Source organism: Ptiloglossa arizonensis, chromosome 4, assembly GCF_051014685.1.
Source record: "Ptiloglossa arizonensis isolate GNS036 chromosome 4, iyPtiAriz1_principal, whole genome shotgun sequence".
NCBI classification, from domain to species: Eukaryota; Metazoa; Arthropoda; class Insecta; order Hymenoptera; family Colletidae; genus Ptiloglossa; species Ptiloglossa arizonensis.
In genome coordinates this window covers 11,609,910-11,616,144 of record NC_135051.1, presented here as the reverse complement: position 1 = coordinate 11,616,144, position 6,235 = coordinate 11,609,910, and the positions used below count along the sequence as shown (strand labels likewise).

The following is a 6,235-nucleotide window of genomic DNA, read 5'->3' as shown; positions in this document are numbered from 1 at the left end:
AAGAATCATATCCTCAACAAATTATGTTTTGTTCGCGTTTATATTTTAGAAAGAGCTGATAAATAAAAAATTATTTATGTTCCTATACCGAAAGCATTGATCTTTATTTATTTGTTGTATTTTATATTATATTCATATTCAGAATAAAATTTTGTTTATTTATTCCTTTTTGTAATGCTAGATCACATTTGAACAAAATATTTCTTATTAATATTTACTGTTCTTTACTTTCAATATTGACACTCTATGAAAAACATAAAATAACGTTAAATTACGTTAAATTTATTAACATAAATTAAGTAGATGATTTACGTACTTTTTGGCACGTTAACTAACAGTATTTAACAGATACCAATAACTACGTTAGGTAAAATCAAATAGAACATATATAATTACAATGAAATAATAATACGGCATTAAATTAAAGATTCATATGAGGAATATTCTTATTTATAATTTATTCTTAACAAGACAAAATTAGCATTTAACGAGAAATCGTTGAGTAGTAGACACTAAAAGAATGTCGAAACATGAAAATACTTTTACTGTCAAATCAAATATTGACCAATTAACACGATCTCGATTTGGGATTAGGGTTTTATTTCAATGACCAACACGGAAGTAAAAACTTTTCCTTTAAGAAATTATTTGCTATGTACTGTATCTACTATATATATATAATCTATAGAAACTCGTACCTCGAAAGTGGCAGCTATGTATTTGTATTAGCGTATCTTGGTATTTTTAACTGACAATGAGTGACATACGCACATTCAACAAAAATTCTTTAAGGAATTTTATAATATATTTTTCCGTAACAAAATTTGTTAAAATTTGTTTTGATTTAAATACTTTTCTTTCTTTTAAGCAAGAAAGTAAAAAGTAATGTATTATAAAATGCAATACAAAAATCTTGTCTATATAAAATTACTCCTTAACGAGTTTTTTTCAGTGTTGATAATAAAAACATAAAAAAACTAAAAGTTAAAAATTAATTATTTTTTAATTTTGTCAATATTGCTTTTGTTAAAAATAATAAAGAATTGATAGTGATATACATAATTTTACCTGAAAGCCAATAAGAGTTTTTAATACCATTTAATAGAGGAATTGATTTATTATTATTATATATGGTAAAGAAAACCAAGAAAACCCATGTGAGTAGGTTACTTTTTTATTTGTCTTTATGCATTGCATTACTAAACAATGTATATTAAGATTAGATTAAGAAATATAAAATTATTTACATTAAACACAAAGTTTAAAATTTTTTTAAAATAGTTTTAAAATATATTTAAAAAGTAGTAATGTAATTCTATCGTAGAGAATCCGCTAAATGTTTTCCTTGATTGGAGGATTCGCAGGAAAGTGGAGTTTAAGAAATCTTTTCCATCTACCATCCATCTAACAAACCTTCCTCCTCTTTCCACTCCCAGATCTCTGGTTTACATGCGACCATGTTTCCCACCAATTCAAATAATTTCCTCCTCCTAAACCAATTTTCTTCGAATTTCCTATTTCACATTTCCCATACTCCGTTCATTACTAGGTTTACTTGCCTTGACCACCATTTACGTTCTCCAATCCTGAACCTCAAAATATTTTACTTCTTCACTCTTAACGATAGTACCTCCTTCAAATATCTCTATAACTCCTTCACCATCTGCCTCTTCCAGTAGCACATCGTCCACGTATGTTAGACTCAAGATTGTCCTTATTTTCATGTTCATTTCTTTCTAAAATTTAAAAAAAATAAATTGTTTTTTTTTTGCTTTTCCTTAAAGTATTTATATGTCGTCGAAAATATATCTGCACCAGCCGTTTAAAGCGCACAACTGACAGTTATAGCAGACGGATAAGTAAAACTTTAAATGCGTTTTTCATAAAATTTCATTTCTCGAACTGGTGTGCACGATGTCTTAAGTTGTACTCGATCGACTAACTTTAAATTTGCACAGAACCTTGAGCAGACCTTACCGTTGTCGCATAAATTACGATAAGGTTTTCAAAAAATGTTTATCTTTTTATATTTTTTTAATATATTATAAGTTTAAAACAACAAAAGAAAAAGATATTTATCAAGATTTTTCATTTTTGGTGGTTCACACCATTGCCACATTCATACAAAACAAGATGCCATTTTGTTTGTTTGTTTGCTTCAGATAAAGACTTGCACTTTTTCTTTACAATACTTTTTTCAGTCAATCACAGTTCATGTAATTTTTATTATCTTTGGTCTAGAAAAATAATTTTGTATAGTTTAAATATCAGTAAATATGTGTACCACAATTCATACCCAAAAAGATTTATAGTTCTTTTTTTAAATTCCGAACAAAGCCGAAATAATCGCATTCTAGACAAGAACACTCCATTAAAGTATTCCCTTACATTCACAGTATACAAATTGAATCGCAACAAACTCAGAGAATACTCTACATTACATTCCCAAACCGGAAACATTTGCTCGTTCTTTTTTAAACCGTAACTCTATACTTTCGATATTTTTATTGTTAATTGCTAACTCGTTTTTGTTCTAATTATATATATCATTCATCTACTGTCCGTTGATTCATTGTCATCCGTACCTCTGCAATTGTCACGCTATTAAATAATTTAATATATGTACGAATTTATGGTCTTTCCCTATCCTCTTCAATAACTCTTCCTATTTGCTGTTTAGCAGTTCATAATTTGATTTCTCCGTTCCTTCATCGTTACCCTTTTTCGTCATTTTTAATTCTGTTTCTCCCCACATTTCTCGCATTAAAATTCTCCCCAATTAATACTCTTTCTATCTTCCACCTCTGTTTTCTCCCAAATTCTCTCTTTTTTGTTTCTCCCCTCAATCCCATTATTTCCTTTCTCAGTTTTTTAAATTACATTGAACTTTTCTCTTTTTAAAAGTCATATTGTGATGCATTATTCTCTAGCTTTATTCCGTAGCATCTGTTTTCGTCTATTACCTCCTTTTTACCTTCTATTCTCATAACTTGATCAGTGTCACCAATGTTCCTTCTTTTATTCTGTTCCTAACTATACAGGTTCCTATTAATTCCACATTTATAACCAGCTGTATCCACAAATTCCCTACTGTATTTTTTGCAAAAATCGATTTCTCGCAACACTTTAATTATTATAATTTCCTTTTTTCTCCCCGTTTTCCTTTATTTTTCTTTCCAATTCATTTATCTTCCTACGTGTACTTTTTTTCTGGGTCTTTATCACTTTTATCCCTTCCTTTATTCGCTTTATTTCTCTGTATTTTCTTTTCAATTCTTTCAACCAATTCTTCCAACAATTCTTCTTCCTTCTTTTTCAATTTCCCCAACTCTTTCATTTGTCCTCTTCCATTTAATTCTGTAGTCATTTTTCATCTCTTCTGCTTTATTTCTTTAATTCTTTCATATCTCTCTTCTCCGAATGCCGTGTTTTCTGACCTCTTCGAGTCTTTTTCTCAACTGTTCTATTACCATAATCAACTTCTTTAATCGCTTTCCCTCATCTTCTTTCGAAGTTATTCTTATTATCTCGCTCGTTTTAAAGCTTTACATATTTTCCTTTTCTTATCTAGTATCCCTTGAAATTACCTTCGCTTTCAATACTAAATAAATATATTTTTTCATCATTGCCCTAACCTGCCTTTCCTTCTCATTCCTCTTCTCGTCAATTATTTCCTTTCCACGTTTCCTTTATTTCGTTCTTGTTATTTTTATTTATTTCTTTTTCGTATTTCTTTCCACTTTCTTATTTCCCGCCTACTTCCTTCGTTAGTTGCGCTCTCTAAATTCTAGATGTCGCCATCTATTGCTCTGAAGCACCACAGTTACAAAGCAACACGAACACAAAGCAGCAAAAATAAGATCGGTACTGCGATACTGAAAGCTTAGAAGATGCTAAATAAAATTACACGACTTCGGGTAGGACTGAAACTTTATAATAAAAATATTTGTACAATTTACATATTTATATAAATAACAGTGTACTATTTTAAGGACAAGATGATACTTCCTATTGTCTGGAAGTATTTAGGTCCAGAAGCGCAAACAAATTCCAAAGATGGTACTTCAACCCACTAGAAAATTATTTAACAACCCACAGAGGTTTTAGTGTCAGACATGTAATTTCAGAAACTAATGAAAGTTGGCCACAGTTGCGTAATTTTGTTTAGTATCTTCCAAATTCTCGCTTAACAAAGTACATGCATATAGTAATATATTCTTCTCAGACACATTTTCATACTTGATCAAAATTACATATTAGTTTGGTCCAAACGCCATTGAAATATATAACAGTATTTAAACACAAGTTTTCTCCTTAATCGATCCTCCATTCTTATTTTGTGAACAGCGAACAAATTAAGGAGTTTTATAAAACACACCACAGCTTTTTCATTCGTATCCTTGCTTCTCTATAGGCTTGACCCTACTTACTTTCTTCATCTTCTTTTCAACCTATTTTGTACTGTATTGATTCCTTCTCCTTTTACATCATTCATAACTTTCCCTTTTTTCATTTTTTCCCCTTTTCTAGAATCCCTTCTCTCAAGTGCTGTTAAAATTGTAAGTCTAGACTCCTTCCCAAAGAATGTTAGCTATTTTTCAATCGTACCTGAGTCCTTGAAAATATAAAAATATAGACAAATTCTAAATACTTTAATGACGGTCTCAAAAACGACACAGTTCTCATGGCGTGGCCTTAACAGGGCATGTAAAACTATAAGTAAATACAATACCAACAATGTCCAGCAATTTTTCGCAGAGTTTACGAAAACTTACTAAAATGTTAAATCCAATACGACCTGCAATCTTTACAATAAATGATCTTTATGATATTATCTAGATGTTCCGCACAGCACAGAAACATCATATACACTACAAAAATATGAACGTGCAGATGCAACTACGACTCGTAGCATGAGTAAGCTAGATAAAAATAGTATACCAAGCAATGATGATCAAGCTCGACTTTTTCAAAGAAACTCTGCATCTATTGCATTACAGTAAATCATCCTGATACACAAATTTTTATTTTTACATTTTGCATTTTATCTTTATAATAATGGTGTCAATAGATTGGTGAGCTTCTCACGATCAAAATGAGTTCAAATACGATGAAGAAATTTTACTATTATTCCATTATTACTTTCGCTATCTGAGATATTTAAATTCATTGCAAATGAAATTCATACGATTTGCGTCGTGTTCGGATTCACTTTGATTAGGAGAATCGTACCAATCCATTGATACCATTATTATAAAGATAAAGTAAAAAGTGAAACATTTTAATTTTTGTACAATTTCTATTTCACACACTATTTCTATCCCGCTTATTTTCACTATGTTTATTTTTTTCCTTGTCAATGACCTCGAGACTCAAGCTCGAGATAATTTCTAGAATAAAATCGTTACATGCTCCGCGATAATTTCAATGCTAATCTCTGATTTACTTAAATTTAAATAAACATTAGTGTACTATTTTTCACCGCCTGTCTAAGAGTGAATTTAAATTTATCATAAAAGGCGTTTACAAATAAACAAATATTCTATTCTCTCTTGTTAACTTAAAAATTATCGGCGACTGTAAATACGCAATATATCGCACTCACAGTATCAAATTTATAGAGTTAGATTCTAAAATTTTTTAATCACACCAAGCATCCACATTCGTAATAAAATTAAATTTGCACATCGACGATAGATATTAAGCAACGTTTCAATATAAACGTTATAAATATTTGATGAAATATTTCATATAGACCGTATTACATGCGATAGAATTTTAATATAATGTACGTACATTGCACATCATAAATGAAGTTAATGTGTACTTGATACTTTTAAAGATACCAAAACATTGAAATCTTAGAAAATATTATTACTGTTTTATTTACGTTATTATGTTCATTATTACTTCGTGATTGTTTATAAATCGAATTATGCTTCATAAAATTCGTTTGCTGTAGATATGAAATCGGTAACAATACATAAATTATTCGTTTAACGAATCGAAACTTTCTTTGAACTTTTCTTGTACCCTTTTAGAATATTCGAAACATTACTCATAAACGTCACGTACTTTGTGTAACTGTATAAATTTCTGATTGGACAATGCGGAACAAAAGACGTCATGCCGCCGACGAATAATTACGTAAGCAACGCTTTGGTCAGAATTTTTTTCCATTAAATAAGTACGTGCAAATATTTAAAAATTTCGTACTATTCTAATGGGATATAGT

At 29.7% G+C, this 6,235-nt stretch overlaps 1 long non-coding RNA gene across 4 annotated transcripts; it reads right to left on the bottom strand.

The window, feature by feature from the left end:
* Nucleotides 1-1,156: 1,156 nt before the first annotated feature.
* Nucleotides 1,157-4,893, bottom strand: LOC143145488 (uncharacterized). Of its 4 annotated transcripts, none has more exons than XR_012991702.1 (3): nt 4,776-4,893; nt 4,431-4,615; nt 1,157-1,736 (listed from the first exon to the last, which is right to left on the bottom strand). It is a non-coding gene; the product is annotated as an uncharacterized LOC143145488 (long non-coding RNA). The 4 variants fall into 4 exon arrangements; XR_012991703.1 differs by having other exon boundaries at nt 4,733-4,863; XR_012991704.1 differs by lacking the exon at nt 4,776-4,893 and having other exon boundaries at nt 1,157-1,490; nt 1,560-1,736; nt 4,431-4,764.
* Between the last annotated feature and the right edge of the window lie 1,342 nt (nt 4,894-6,235).